This window comes from Heteronotia binoei, chromosome 17, assembly GCF_032191835.1.
Source record: "Heteronotia binoei isolate CCM8104 ecotype False Entrance Well chromosome 17, APGP_CSIRO_Hbin_v1, whole genome shotgun sequence".
NCBI classification, from domain to species: domain Eukaryota; kingdom Metazoa; phylum Chordata; class Lepidosauria; order Squamata; family Gekkonidae; genus Heteronotia; species Heteronotia binoei.
In genome coordinates this window covers 15,362,967-15,378,109 of record NC_083239.1, presented here as the reverse complement: position 1 = coordinate 15,378,109, position 15,143 = coordinate 15,362,967, and positions in this window count along the sequence as shown.

Here is a 15,143-nt window from a genome sequence, read left to right as displayed (position 1 = left end):
AGGAGGGCGGCACGCTCACAAGCAAGACGCTCCCTGAGCCCTGAGTTCTGAGAGGATTCTGGCCCTTCTAAGAGCAAGGATGCTTGAGTGGTAACAGGATCCTGGCTGCCTCCCTGAGCCAGCAATTAGCCCAAACGGGCAACAGCCAGCAGAGGGCTATATAGCTGTGGGCTTTGGGAGGAAGCTTTGTGGAAGCAACTAGTCATCTCCCTGACATTCTAGCATCCACTCCGGCTTGACTTTGGTTCCTGACTCCCTGACTTTGGCTTTGGACTTCTGGACTCCCTGACCTCGGCTTCTGGACCTCAGACCTGCGATACTTCTACAGTGATTCGGATTTGGCGCCTCGGACCCTCCTGCTTACTGGCTACAGACCTCGGACTGCCTCTGGACTTTGCCTGACCCGGCCCCAGCCGTGACAGATTGCTTCCACCGACAAACACCCACTCCACAGGATGGATGCTGAAGCAAGTGAAACCACAGAACTACTGGCTGCGCTCCAAGCCCAGGTACAGCAGCTAACACAGGCAGTAGTGCACTTGCAGCAACAACCTGCGGCCAGTGCTCCAGCCAAGTGCCCAGTTCCCCCACCTGACAGATTTGGGGGTGCCGTGGAAGAATTTCCTGCCTTCCTAGCACAGTGTCGGCTGTACTTTGAACTGAGAGCACGGGACTTCCTCAATGACAAAACCAAGGTGTGTTTCGTCATCAGTCTGTTAAAGGGGCAGGCGGCCAAATGGGCCACACCCTTACTGGTCGCGTCCTCTCCCCTACTGACTGATTACCAGGGGTTTGAGGCCCACCTGTCTGCTGCTTTCTCAAACCCAGTCCAAGCAGCCACAGCCAACCGGAAGATCAGGGCACTGAAACAAGGCAACTCCTCGGTGGCTCAATATGCCACTGAATTCAAGCTCCTGACCCAGGACTTGGCGTGGAATGAGGCTGCCCAGATGGACCAGTTTACTGAGGGGTTGGCAGAGGAGGTCCTGGATGAACTGGCCAGGGTGGAGCAGCCACCCACACTCCAAGAACTTATCACCCTCTGCCTCCGCATCGATGGCCGCCTGGAAAGTCGCCGCCAAGCCAAGACCAGAGGGCGCCAGCTCCCTGCGCCGTGCTACCTGGCTCCTCGCCCGTCCCCAGCTAGTACCAGCACCAAGGATGAGCCTATGCAGCTTGGAGCTGCTCGACCCCGCCTGACCCCAGAGGAAAAGACCAGACGCCGCACGCAGAATCTGTGCCTCTACTGCGGCACGGCAGGCCACTATGCCTCTGGCTGCCCTGCTAAGCATCGGATACCTGGACCTTCGCTGCCACCGCCGCCAAAAGGGCAGCCCCAGGCGTAAGTGGACCCCCCAGCCTGGGGCGACTAGCTGGGTCCTCCGAACAGCGGGCTGATACCCCAGGGCCATTCCTGCTACCAGTCAAACTCCGTCTGCCTGACGAACGCTGGCTGTTCGTGTATGCCATGCTGGACTCGGGAGCGGCCCACTGTTTTATAGATGCCGCCTTTGTGAAGCAGCACCAGATCCCTGTGCAGACAAAAGGGATTCCGTCGCTGGTGGAGGCTATTGACGGGCGCCTCCTCCGTTCTGGCCCCGTCACCCAGGAGACCTGTCCCATCACCTTCCACGTCCAGCAGCACCAAGAACAGCTGCGGTTTGATGTCGCCCGCATGCCTCGCTTCCCGCTGATTCTAGGCCTTTCCTGGCTGAAGCTGCACAACCCCATCGTGGACTGGGCCCAGCAGGAACTACGCTTCCGAGACCCATGCCCCCATCTGACTCCTCCCACCACTCTAGCAGCTGGCATCCCGAGTGGTGGTCCTCAGCTCCCTCAGAAGTATGTGGACTTTGCTGATGTCTTTGAAGAGACAGGAGCTGATCAGCTTCCCCCTCACCGGCCCTACGACTGTGCCATTGATTTGGTACCTGGGGCACCACTCCCGGTGGGGCGTCTGTACCCAATGTCGGAGCCGGAGTTGGCAGCTCTGCGAGACTTCCTGGACAAGAACCTGAAACGCGGATTCATCCGACCCTCAACCTCTCCCCTATCTGCTCCAGTGCTCTTCGTGAAGAAGAAAAGTGGGGAGCTCCGGCTGTGCAATGACTACCGGGCCCTGAACAAGATCACCATCCGCGACCGGTACCCTCTACCACTGATCCCTGAACTCTTGGATCGCCTAAAGGGGGCCCAAATCTACACCAAGCTGGACCTCCGTGGAGCGTACAATTTGGTGCGCATACGGCCCGGAGACGAATGGAAGACCGCGTTTGGGACCCGATACGGGCAGTACGAGCACCTGGTAATGCCCTTCGGACTGACCAATGCCCCCGCTGTCTTCCAGAGGTTCATGAATGACATATTCCGGGACCTGCTCGACCGCTTCGCGATCATATACCTGGATGACATCCTAATTTACTCCCGCAATCCTGCCCAGCACGCCGAGCACGTCCGCCAGGTCCTGCAGCGCCTACGAGCCCATGGTCTCTACGCCAAGCTGGAGAAGTGCGACTTCGACCTGCGCTCCGTCGAGTTCCTTGGGCACATCGTGTCACCGCAGGGGATCCTCATGGACCCGAAAAAAGTAGAAGCGGTCCTGACCTGGCAGGCTCCTCAGAATCGCAAAGACCTGCAGCGGTTCCTCGGTTTTGCCAACTACTATCGGCAATTCATCCCGGCCTACGCATCCCTGACCACACCCCTGACTCAACTACTCCGCCCCAAAGAACCCTTCCACTGGTCCCCAGAGGCCGATAATGCCTTCTCCACCCTGAAGACTCGCTTTGCCACCGGGCCACTCCTGAGATACCCCGACCCCCAGCTTCCCTTTACGGTGGAAGCTGATGCCTCCAACGTGGCCCTGGGAGCAGTGCTGTCCCAGCGCGAGGAGCCGTCCCAGCCACTACAGCCCTGCGCCTATTACTCGCGGCAGCTCACTGCTGCAGAGAGGAACTATACCATCTGGGAGAGGGAGTTGCTCGCGATCAAGGCGGCGTTTGAGGTTTGGCGACATTACCTCGAAGGGGCTCGCCACCCTGTTCAAGTGCTCACCGATCACCGGAACTTGGAACACCTCCAGACCACCCGCCGTCTCAACCAGCGCCAGATCCGGTGGTCCCTATTCTTCTCTCGCTTCGACTTCCGGATCTCCTACATCCCCCATACCCAGAACCGGAAAGCAGACGCGCTCTCCCGGAAACCGGAATACGCCCCTGCCTCAACTGAGACCGCGCCCGCTGCTCCAATCCTGCCGCCCTCAGTATTTGCAGCCACCTCCACTTCACCAGCACTCGTGGAGGACATTCGGGCTAGCCAGGCCAATGATCCCTGGGTCCAGCAACACCTCCAGGCTCTCCAAGATGACCCAACAGGGGAGTTCACGACTCGAGGCGGCCTCTTGCTACACCGCGAACGCCTCTATGTGCCGCCCGGGCCCTTGCGGGCAGAAGTGCTACGCCTGACCCACGACTCGTTACCCGCCGGGCACTTTGGACAGCATAAGACCACCCACTTGCTGACAAGGGAATTCTGGTGGCCACGAGTTCGCGCTGATGTTGCCCGCTATGTCAGCTCCTGTGACGTCTGCCGACGGGCCAAAGACATCCCAGCCAAACCCTCAGGGTTGCTGCAGCCCTTGCCCACATCTTCAGGACCCTGGGATACCATCTCGATGGACTTCATCACGGAACTTCCACGCTCCAAGGGTCAGACTTGTATCTGGGTGGTCGTCGACCTATTTACCAAGATGGCCCACTTTGTTCCGTGCCCGAAACTCCCCACAGCTCAGGAGACGGCCCAGCTTTACCTGCAACACATCTTTCGTCTGCATGGACTCCCAGCCCATCTGATCTCCGATCGGGGCCCTCAGTTCTCCTCTCGATTCTGGCAAGCCCTCCATTCCAGCCTGGGTACTCGAGTGCACCTGTCCTCGGCCTACCACCCGCAGACAGATGGCCAGACAGAGCGCACCAATGCCACGCTAGAGCAATATCTCCGCTGTTACACCTGTTACCAGCAGGATGACTGGACCACTCTATTGCCCCTAGCAGAGTTTGCATACAACAACGCGGTCCATTCATCCACCCAAATGACCCCATTTGCTGCAACCTACGGGTACCACCCTCGGTTCTTCCCAGCGATCCTACCACCCACGAATGTCCCCGCCGTCGATGCCTACCTGCAAGAACTCCGTGCCAGCCAAGACTTGCTCCGAGAGCAGCTACAGCAAGCCAAGGAGGCATATAAACGGGCTGCGGACCGAAAGAGGCAAGAAGGCCCTCCAGTGCAGCCGGGGGATCAGGTGTGGCTCTCAACTCGCTACCTGCGCCGGCCTGGTCGGTCTCACAAGCTGGATGCACGGTTCATTGGACCCTACCCCGTCGTTGAACAAATAAACCCCGTCGCCTTCAGGCTCCAGTTGCCACCCCACCTCCGCATTCACCCCGTGTTTCATCGCTCCCTCCTTGTTCCGGCTGCACCCCCTGACCCAGCTCGGACTCCTTCCCCACCGCCGCCACCACCAGTGTTGGTGGATGACGAGGAAGAATATGAGGTGCGCCAGATCCTGGACTCCCGGTACCATCGTGGAGGCCTCCAGTACCTGGTGGACTGGGAGGGATACGGCCCAGAAGACCGGTCTTGGGAGCCCGAGGGCAATCTTCATGCCCCGGACTTGGTGCACCAGTTCCACAACGACCACCCCGACCTTCCAGGTCCCTCGACGGAGGGGGGCCCTGGGGGGGGGGATAGTGTCATGGGTGCTGGGGACCCTTCAGAGGAAGTTGAGTCTGATGAGGAAACTGTGCCCCTGCCACCTGCACCAGTGCCCCTGCCTCCTGCTGGAGAAGATCCCAGCCCCCCTGCCTCGCCCTCTCGGGTGGCTCGTGTGCGTGACCGCCTCCGGCAGGACCTCAGGGATCGGAGGAGGGCGGCACGCTCACAAGCAAGACGCTCCCTGAGCCCTGAGTTCTGAGAGGATTCTGGCCCTTCTAAGAGCAAGGATGCTTGAGTGGTAACAGGATCCTGGCTGCCTCCCTGAGCCAGCAATTAGCCCAAACGGGCAACAGCCAGCAGAGGGCTATATAGCTGTGGGCTTTGGGAGGAAGCTTTGTGGAAGCAACTAGTCATCTCCCTGACATTCTAGCATCCACTCCGGCTTGACTTTGGTTCCTGACTCCCTGACTTTGGCTTTGGACTTCTGGACTCCCTGACCTCGGCTTCTGGACCTCAGACCTGCGATACTTCTACAGTGATTCGGATTTGGCGCCTCGGACCCTCCTGCTTACTGGCTACAGACCTCGGACTGCCTCTGGACTTTGCCTGACCCGGCCCCAGCCGTGACAAGGAACTCACAGGAATGCAGTTTCGACTGGCTTGGTGTTATGGGATGTGACCTAATATGCAAATTAGTTCCTGCTGGGATTTTTCTACAAAAAAGCCCTGTGTGAAACAATGATGATGTCAGGGGGTGTGGCCTAATATGCAAATTAGTTCCTGCTGGGCTTTTTCCTACCAAAAAAGCCCTGCAGTGTTTCTTCGTTGTACAAATCAAACTAATGAGGTTTCCTTTTTGTGCCATTTTCTGTTCCTTTTGCTGATCACTTCCTATTATAATTAACATGTTTTTCCATGTCCTTTTTCTCCTATCAGTGCAATTGATGACACTTCATGTAACCAAGTCATAGAAGAAGTAGATGAATCAAGAACAGTAGCCATGCCGATGAGCAGAGCAAAAAGACTTATAGTGGCAATCTATGAAAAACAAAACAGCAAAGGAAACCTGTAATTTGCTTGTGAGTGCAGCCAGGAAAACAGACTGATTTTGCACTAGGTTTGTTCTGGGTAGAGAGCCCTTTTGTTCCCAAGGCTGCTCTCCGTTTTTGCACAAGTTGCCCCGAAGCTGCGAGTTGGCCCATGGCTTTTCCGCAGCAAGTGAGATCCTCGGACAAGCAATTTCTGCTTGCTGTGGAAAAGCAGGTCAACTCGCAGGTCTGGGGCAACTTGTGCGAAAATGAAGAGAAGCCCCAGGAGCAAAATGGCTCTCTACCCAGAACAAGCCCTAGTGCAAAATCGGTCTTAGATTCAAATCCCTTTTCTGTTATGAAGCTCTGTGGATGATCTCGAAGATAAAAGGGTGCGGTGCACTGTGCCATGAGTATTTTCAAAAGAAAGGTGAAATAGAAATTGAGTGAACCATAAAACTTTGCACCCCGTGTTTGGGGTTACAAGCTGACATTCACCCTGCAACATCTACAGGGGCAGGCTGGGAGGGGGGCTGACCTGCCTCAGCCCCACCCTCTAATTAAAGGAGAAAGAAGAGGAAAAGCAGTCAGATTCTCACTCCCATTTACATCCACATCCCTCTGGGGCTCAGGGAGCTGGCTTGGTAGTGGTTGCCCACCTCTCCCATGGCTAGGGTAAGGGTCAGCTTGGCAGTGCTCACACACTTCCGGTTATGTGTGCTTGAGCTGGGGTGGCCCCAGTGGAGGGTGGGCCCTGGCAGGGGGGTTAGTGGCACTGATACTGGGATTCCCATACTGGACTTTTGCCCCAGATCCCAGAAATACTAAGCGTACCCCTGGACATCTATGTAGTATTAGTACCATAAATATCTCACTATCTTGTACACAATCATACCCACCCTAAGTGGATGTGATAGGGATGCTTAAAAGTACACAGGTGTTTTACTCAGTGAGGTCAATAAAGGTGCTGATCTCCTTGTCCCCAAGATCTCCACTGTCTAAATAGCAGAGTCTGAAACTTGTTCAGTCTCCAGTTTCCTTTGAAAGCAATAGAGGCCAGCCTCGTAATGGGGGAGGTAGGGCTGAGGGTGTGTGGGATGCATTCTGTTTGAGCCTCAACCATTTTGACAGGTCTGTGTCAAGAGAAAAACTCCCACAGGGCCAGATTACTGACTGTGGCCCCTCTGTCTCCTGCTTCACCCAGATGGCTCCCCCTCCCTCCCTGTTTCTTCAGATTTTTAGTAATGAAATAAAAAGAAGCAGCTAGCTAGGGTTAGAAGGCTCCTGCCCTACACAGTGTGACATGAATTCTCTTCCATCCATCAATGTGTGGCCACAGAAGGGAATAACTGATGTCCATCACCCGGCAATCGCACAGTTCTCAGATTTGTTTTCTCCCCAGGGGTATACACCACCCCCCTCCTGTCGCTTCTTCCTGCCTTGTCATGCTAAAAGAACTTACGCAAACAGGTTTGATGGAAATGGGAGAAATGCACAACTGGAACAAAGGAATCTCGCATCACCGCCTCAGAACTACCATACAGACTTCATGGCAACCAGGGCTTTTGTTGAGCAGGAATGTACAGGAATGCAGTACTGACTGGCTTGGTGTCAGGACTGTGGCCTAATATGCAAATGAGTTCCTGCTGGGCATTTTTGTAGAAAACAAAGGGCAAGGGTCAGTTTTAAGAATTAAAGAGCCAAATGGTATCCAAAAGCAGAGTGAAGGATCGGTGAAGAATGGATATAAGAAAGTCTATTTGCATAACTGAAAACAGACAGCTGGACATAACAGATAACTGACATATTGGCTAATGATCCATAAATTTTCTGCAGCCCAACCACTGGTTGTTGTAAGCCCTCTATTAGGAAGACGTGCCCACACAATCTCATCATAGATCATAAATATACTCAAAAGCATCCTAAGTGATTGTTGTAGTGCAATGGCAGAAATCCATACGTGGTTCTCACTTGGATTCCATGAAGTTTTTCACCTCCCTCAGGTCCCTTTCCAGCATATCTATGACGTCATTTAGTCCCATAAAAATATTTTCTTGCCATTTTTAAAATTATTTTAAATTTTGCTGTTATCTGCCCTGAGCCCGTTTGCAGGAAAGAGCGGAATACAAATTAACAAAAATAAATAAATAAATTCCTTTCACATACTGTTTCTTCCAGCATCCCACCTACCCTTCTAACATGGTGGTGGAAAGTGCCATCAAATCACAGCCGAGTTATGGTGACCCCAGTGGGCAGCCATGTTGGTCTGGAGCAATAGAACAAAGCTGGAGTCCAGTAGCACCTTTAAGATCAAGTTTTATGCAAGATATAAGCTTTTGCACACAAAAGCTCACACTTATAATAAAACGTTGGTCTTAAAGGCACCACTGGACTCCAACTTTGTTATGGTGACCCCGTAGGCAAGAGATGTTCAGAGATAGTTGCCATTGCCTGCCTCTGTACAGAAACCCAGTGGTTGGGCTGCAGAGACCTTAGTGGTCTTCCATCCAAGTACTAAGCAGGGCCAAAGCTGCTTAGCTTCTGAGATCTGACAAGTGGGGTCTATCCTGGGCTATCCAAGTCAAGGTATCCCTTCAATATCCCTTAAATATTTTGTTGTGGTTTTTAAACAATCATATTTTGTTCCACAGTGAGTCATAGGTTTGAAGACCTGTGACACTGTCCTTCATGAAAAAAAAGGAAACTTTTAAGGTCACCAACTGGAAGTGAGTTGGATTGAGCCTGGAAATGTCTCCCAGCACCCCTGGTTCAAAAGGAAAGGGCCCTTTTGAGTTGCATGTGCAGTTTGATTGACTGAAAGGTTATATCCTCCCTCAGTTCAGAGTCAACCAACTCTAGGAAAACTCACTGCATTTCTGTGATAACTTTTGCAAGTCTTCTCTACAACTTCTTACAAACTTCCCCACATGTAGTTATGATGTCTTAAGTAAGAAAGAACCTCTGGCTGTACTTCAAATTTTGTTGTGGGCAAACATAAATGGCGACTCTAAAGTGTCTTTCTCCCCAGCTTCTCATTTAAACCTAGCAATGTGGAAGTGACAATGGAGCACACTTGAAACACAGAAGACCTGACTTAGGATGTCCATGACTGGAATAACTTCATTTGGTTTTTAAAGCCATCCAAAGCAGTTATTTTGAAAACTAGGGGTACAGTGTGGGATGAGGTAATGTAGAACCCTTTTTTTCATATGCCTTTAGTGGTGGCTGTTGATGGAAGCAATAGTGTTATTTTACATGGTTTCCATCTGTGGTTTTCAAGGTTCCTTGGAGTTCCTTACAACACCATCCTAAACAAGAGTTACACCTTCTCAGTCCATTGAAGTCACAATGCACAGAAGGTGTGACTCTGCTTAGAATGGCACTGTTATTGTTAGAGACTTCTCAAAAAAGAAAGTCAGTAACAGCAGACCCAACTTCCATGAAGGACAGTCTGCCCATCACTGCTGACAGCAGTTTTTTGAAATTCCCTTTGTTCTCATAATACATCAAATGCCTTAAGAACCAAAGTATTGTTTTATTTCATCAACATTCAACCAACTGACCAGGTTGGGTTTTGATGGGACAAATGGCAACGATTGCAGCTTTTCCTTGAGGTTCTTCTCAGTTGCTGGCCAGGAGCTCTGATGATTTCAGGGGTCACCTGACCTTATTGATGGTGGAAGTTTTGCTATGCCTTGTGGCAAAGCCAATCATCTACATTCTCTCTGTTTCTCCCCCTCAGACTCCTGGGAGAAATTTCTCATTAACCACCAATGTCAGCAAGGAAATATGATGAGTCTGTTCCTTCTCTTCAAAGGAAAGTGTTTGGGGGGGGGGGGAGGCTCTGAGCAATATGGGGAGCAAAAGACACTAGAATATCCTTCAGATGTCATTTTCTGGTATATAAATAGGCTCGTAAATTCAAGCAACAGTAAAAGAGTCTTTCGCTGCCTGGTCTGAGAAGAGGCCTGCCCTGGCCATGTGCGAGGACATCAACCTGGAGCAATGACCTGACCTTTCTGAAAAGTCTTGCCTGCTTTTTTGAGTGGTTTTATTGACTCTGAAGACAGGATGTCAAACAGCACTCATGGCAAGGGGCTAAATCAATCCAGCCTGTGAACCCAGAAGCCCTGCTGATGTGCATCTTGGGTAGCATGAGAAAAGAAGATAGAGAAAAGTTTTAACTTCCTACATTCAGGGTCTGGGATGAGCACTGGACCTTGTTTTCACTTGAAGGCATGTGGCACTTTGGAGCATGGCTTCAGCTCATGGCACAGCCACCCAGTAGAGTTTATGGTGGGAAGGAATTCAGGAGGAGGGCTAGGGCAGGCTTTGAGTCCATGGATCAAGTATGTCTTGTTTTCTTGGCAATTGGTTGGGTTCAGGGGTTGGCATCTTCAGGCAAATGCTAAGAACCCTGTAAGGTATCTCCAGTACCTGGAGTCCTTGAGCCAGTAGCCAAGCGAGGTGTGATACAGCAGTCACAAACATTTGCTGGATAGCCTTCTCCAGTGCTGAAAGTTGGCAAGTTCATCCTCCTCTTTGCCACTACTTGACCTTTTACTGTAGAGTGGCTGCCATGGAGGGCTACGGAGATCCTAAACACAGACATCATCACCCTTTTTGCCTGGGCCATTAGTGCCCCGGGGGGTCGTCTGTATTGTTTCCCCCCCAGTCCAACAGGGGGAACCCTGGGACCAGCCGAAAGTGCCTTAAAGGCAACAAAGCAGACTACTGGTGGAGGATATCTGACACACCTGGGGACAGCTGGAGCTCACTGGGGAAGCTAGGAAGTCTGAAGGAGCAGCAGAGGCAGCAGGGAATCCTCAACAGGGTGGGGGATACCCAAGCTCATCCAAGCCAATATAGGGCCTCTTGGTTGGGGGTAGGGGAGGAAATACTGGTATGAGGCAGTTGCACTAAAATGATTTGCAATTGTTAACTTTTGCTTGAATAAATGCAAATTAAGAGCATGTTATACTGGCAGATTAGAAAGATTAGGTTCCACAAAGAACTGGTCCCAGCCTCTTGTGAAGAAGCTTGAAAGGTTTGTTTACATATAATTAGGGTTGCCAGATCAGATTCCAATAGCAGCAGGTGTCAGAACTTGTGCTTTTTCATGCTTGCTTAGCTGGGCAATGTTAGCCTAACTGACTCCATCTTGTAAGTTGATACTAACCCTATGTACTCATAGCTAGGCCACTAATCAAAGCGCTTTGCATTTCAAACAAACTGTAACCATGGAAGGAATGACAGATAGCCTCTGGGAGTCGTTTGCAGGTGTCCTTTGAAGACAGCTGCTCAGGACATCACAGCAGGACTCCTTCCTCCCTTTTCTGATAACAGACTCTGGGAACAGACAAGTGTCTCTGGAAGTGTGAGAACAGGCTTTATTGTTTCTGTAACAACCGCATAAAGTTGTAACCACTGCTAACCCTGTTATCAGAGTTATTCTGTGCCTTCATGAACCTAGTTCTCAATAAATACCTATACTTTGTAACGAAGTACTGGGCCTCATTTGAAGTTCTTCAAGTTCTGACATTATAACTCTGATCCTAATTTTGGAGCTTATCCGAACTGGCAACTTAGCTGGATGGCAGCAAAGGCTCCAGATAACGGAGAGCCCAGCACCCCGCCGAAAGAGCGACCGATAGAGCCGGGGGTGACAGCGGTGAGGCGCAAGGTGAAAGACCCAGCGCACTTCTCCACGCTTGTATTCACCCCGCGGAGCTGGAGTCCGCGAAAGTCCACCACGCTGATGGACGCCGCGGACGAAAGGTACAAGGCGTTGGTGACCGGCGCCGGGGCGGACGACCTGGACCCAGAGAGGGGAGAGGGCCCAATCCCGCGAGAAGACGACCCAGCCCAGGCGCTACGCAATGAACTGTTCCAGTGGGTGAGAGAGATCCACGATGAGGTCCATGAGACGCGCATACAACTGGCCGGCGAGATGCACCGGCAGATGGACGCGATCCAGGACCAGATCCGAGCGCTACAGGGAGCCGGCCCGGGAGCACCGGCCGGCCCGCCCGGAGGCAGACCAGCCCCCCCCCCCGGCGGCACCGGGTGATGGAGGGGCACCGGCGGCGCCCGTCGACGGAGTACCGGGGCAACCTGCAGCTCCCCCCGGGGACGGGGGGAGGCCCCGCCGCACCAGCACCACCGGCGGGACCAGGGCCGATACCCCCCCCGCGGGGCCACCACCGCCGCCGCCAGTGGGGCTGGCGCCGGGCCCGGCGCCGGTGGGCCCCGCCACCCCAGCCGCCCCAGGAGCCGGGGAGGGGGTGAGGAGCCAAGAGCTCCAGATCACGTTCGACGGGGATGCGGAGGAAGTGGAGTACTTCACCATCCAATGCAACAACTTCATGACCCACTGGGGAGCGAGCTTCCCGTCGGAGGCCAGCCGAGTGGACCACATCGCGTCCAAGCTCAAAGGGGCCGTTAGGAAATGGTACGTGGGGCTCTACGCCGGGAGGAAACCTGTGCTGGCGACGGTAGCGGAATTCCTCCAGGCCATGCTACGGCAATACGGCGACCCCCTGAGAGAAGAGAAGGCCATAGAGGCGCTCCAGAGGATCGAGCAGGGGAACCGCTCCATCCAAGAGTACGCCACGGAATTCATGGCGCACTGCACGGTGGTGAGGAACTGGAGCTGCCCAAACTGTTTAGTAAGATCCACCCTGTTTTTCATTGCAGCCTTCTTCGCAAAGATCCTGGGGCTACGTCTTGGCACCCTCGCCCTCCAGAGCCACCTCCTATTCAAGTGAAGGGCCAGAGCCACCATGAGGTGCAGGAAATCCTGGACTCCAGGGTCCAGCGTGGGGTACTGTACTACCTGATCAGATGGAAGTACTTTTGCCCAAGCTGCAATGAGTGGGTCAAAGCCAGTGACATGTCGGCCCCGCAATTGCTTAAGAAATTCCACCTACTGTACCCACACAAGCCCCGGGCGAGAGCTTAGGGGGGGCAGTATGTCAGAACTTGTGCTTTTTCATGCTTGCTTAGCTGGGCAACGTTAGCCTAACTGACTCCATCTTGTAAGTTGATACTAACCCTATGTACTCATAGCTAGGCCACTAATCAAAGCGCTTTGCATTTCAAACAAACTGTAACCATGGAAGGAATGACAGATAGCCTCTGGGAGTCGTTTGCAGGTGTCCTTTGAAGACAGCCGCTCAGGACATCACAGCAGGACTCCTTCCTCCCTTTTCTGATAACAGACTCTGGGAACAGACAAGTGTCTCTGGAAGTGTGAGAACCGGCTTTATTGTTTCTGTAACAACCGCATAAAGTTGTAACCACTGCTAACCCTGTTATCAGAGTTATTCTGTGCCTTCATGAACCTAGTTCTCAATAAATACCTATACTTTGTAACGAAGTACTGGGCCTCATTTGAAGTTCTTCAAGTTCTGACAGCAGGAGGATTTGGGGGATAAAGACTAGCAAAATGGTATTGTGCAACATCAGTTCCAACTGACATCACCATGCTGTGCAGTGCTCTAGGATTTCCCTGATTTCTATGGTAGAAACCATAAAGATAGAGAAAATTCCTAGTGTTTCACAGAATATGATGATGTCACCTCTGGGTTTCAGGTGGAAACAATTCCAGCACAATATCCCCCCCCCCCATTTTTTCCTGCCACTCCATTGAGCAATGGGCGGGGATGAGGAGGACAAGCAGGGGGTTGCAAACCCTACATATAATACCTTGGGTCTAAAGGCCCTAACTGCGACAACTCCAGCAGCCATCTTAACAGCTCAGCTTCTTCTTCCTAGACATTATCAGGAGGCAGATGGGCTTTCCTCCAACATTTAACTCTTTGTTAACTGCATAATCCTGTCATTTCTACTCATATCTGATGAAGAGAGCTTTGACTCTTGAAAGCTTATACAACAAAAATCTTGTTGATCTCTAAAGTACTACTGAACTTGAACTAATATAATCCTGTGTAATTCTTTACCTCAGAGCATTGCACTGAACTGGTTCAGTGTCTCTTTAAAAAACTGGAGGGGGGTAATGATGTCCCACCATCACCCTGGTGGTGTCACACCCCTACAAAACCTGCATCTTGTCAGTTTGGTTAACAGAAATTCTTGAAATGGAGATGACTGGGACTAAGCTGGGATGTGGAATATGAGCTCCCCATCGAGAGAGCCAGTTTGGTGTAGTGGTTAAGTGTGCAGATTCTTATCTGGGAGAACCAGGTTTGATTCCCCACTCTTCCACTTTAACCTGCTGATGTGACCTTGAGTTAGACCGTTTTCGTACACAGCTTACCATGCAGTCACATTCCTTTTCTCTCCGCAGCGTCCATCAGATTTCTCAGTATCTGCGCCGAAGTTACAGGAAGTGCCACGGCTTTTGCGTAGCAAACGTAAACCACTAAAGCCCAGTTTACGTTTGCTAGGCAAAAGCCGCAGCACTTCCTGTAACTCCGGCGCAGATAGTGGGAAATCCAACGGACGCTGCAGAGAGAACAGGAACGTGACCGTGTGGTAAACTGTGTGCGAAAACAGTATCTGTCAAAATTTTCTTGCAGAGCTGTTCCTCTCAAGAGCAACCTCTGCCATAGCTCTCTCAGCCCCATCTACCTCACAGGGTTTTCTGCTGTGGAGAGAGGAAGGGAAAGGAGATTGTAAACTATTCTGAGACTCCTTCAGGTAGTGAAGGGTGGTATATAAATTCAATCACTTCTTCTTTTCTTCTTCTACTGTAGGCTAGTGATTCTCAGCTGGCACCTTATGACCCAACTAGAGGGTAATCTACGAATCTTGGGGAGAAGGACATTTCAGACATTTGGAGACAGCAAACAGGGGTATTCAGAATTTTATAATTGTAGGCAGCTTCTTCTGTCCATGGCTTCTGGCAGTCAGTGAAGGAGCTATTCTATTTTGCTCACCCCACTCTGAGCATTAAATCCTTGATTTCCCCCTCAGGGCTCTTTAAAAAATATCACATAGCAAAAGGGAATCCGATCTAAGACTAAGTTGGCCAACGGCCATCCTCACAAGGGTCTCATTGAATGAATGCCTGCAATCTGTGTATCATATGCATACATCATAAATATAACGATATAAAGTTGCTTTGTCTGAAATGCTATTTTTAACATCCTGATTTAAAAAAAAAAAACAACCTGTGGCTTGGGAACCATTCAGTGTTAATGTTGCATAGCTGCTATGCAGTAAAGGATTAAACAAGAACCTCTGTGATAGGCCCTGATGGAAGATGGCATTGCACACCCCAAGAACATGGTGAGGGGGCATGCCAAAAGATGAAGACAATTTCCCCCAAGACAGGAGGATACAAGTACTCCAGGGATATATGCATGCCATATTTCTGTGGAAGCACAGTGGAGGGGAATGTAGAACACGGTGCTGAGACCAGCAGTTGTTTTCTTG